Source organism: Dioscorea cayenensis, chromosome 2 (assembly GCF_009730915.1).
Source record: "Dioscorea cayenensis subsp. rotundata cultivar TDr96_F1 chromosome 2, TDr96_F1_v2_PseudoChromosome.rev07_lg8_w22 25.fasta, whole genome shotgun sequence".
In the NCBI taxonomy this organism is placed as follows: Eukaryota; Viridiplantae; Streptophyta; class Magnoliopsida; order Dioscoreales; family Dioscoreaceae; genus Dioscorea; species Dioscorea cayenensis.
In genome coordinates this window covers 13,239,564-13,240,445 of record NC_052472.1, presented here as the reverse complement: position 1 = coordinate 13,240,445, position 882 = coordinate 13,239,564, and the positions used below count along the sequence as shown (strand labels likewise).

Here is an 882-nt window from a genome sequence, read left to right as displayed (position 1 = left end):
CCGGCGTTTAGTCTGAAAACGCCGCCGGTTTTCCGGTGTTTTAATAATTAAATGCCACTAAAATACCGACGTTTTCTTTTGCGGCACTAATTGTGCCATTTTTTAAAAACTCCGGTCATACATTTAGCGGCGTTTATTTACGCCACTAAAAGTCAATAAAAACGCTGCAAAAACCCTACTATGGTGTAGTGAGCCAATGACGACCCGAACAATCATATTGAGAATTTCCTTGAAGTGTGTGATATATTGAAGATCAATGGGGTTTTTGATAATGCAATTCACTTGAGAGCTTTCCCATTCTCTTTGAAAGGAAGGGCCAAATAGTGGATCCATTCATTGCCAAGAGCTTCCATCACAACATGGAACGAAATTGTTGAAGCTTTCCTTGCAAGGTACTTCCCTCCGAGAAAATCGGCAAAGCTTCACAATGAGATACCTTCATTTGTTCAGATGGAGCTTGATAATTTGTTTGAGACTTGTGAACAATTCAAGGACCTCTTGAAGAAGTGTCCACAACATGGGTTCCCCGAGTGGATGATCATTAATACATTTTATAACGGGTTGAGCTCAAGCAACAAACAACTTCTGGATGCCACCGCAGGAGGTACAATAGGGAACAAGACCCCCAAAGATGCCCTGTAATTGATTGAAGAAATGGGTTTGAATAGCTACCAATAGAAAGCAAGAAAAAGAAAGAAAGTGGCCAGACTCCATGAAATTGATGCGGTTACATCCTTGGCAGCCCAAGTAGAGGCATTGAACAAGAAATTGGATACATTGACTTCACCAAGGGTAGCCGCAATCACAAGTTGTGATAGTTGTAGGGGTTCGCATATGCCATCTGATTGTCCTAATTCGATTGCTACTTCATCCCCAAATGAA

The 882-nt window shown here is 41.4% G+C and overlaps 1 non-coding gene across 1 annotated transcript; it reads right to left on the bottom strand.

Annotated features, from left to right (window-relative positions):
* Nucleotides 1-418: 418 nt before the first annotated feature.
* On the bottom strand, nucleotides 419-524 carry LOC120281612. The gene has a single exon (XR_005542729.1). It is a non-coding gene; the product is annotated as a small nucleolar RNA R71 (small nucleolar RNA).
* Nucleotides 525-882: the final 358 nt, after the last annotated feature.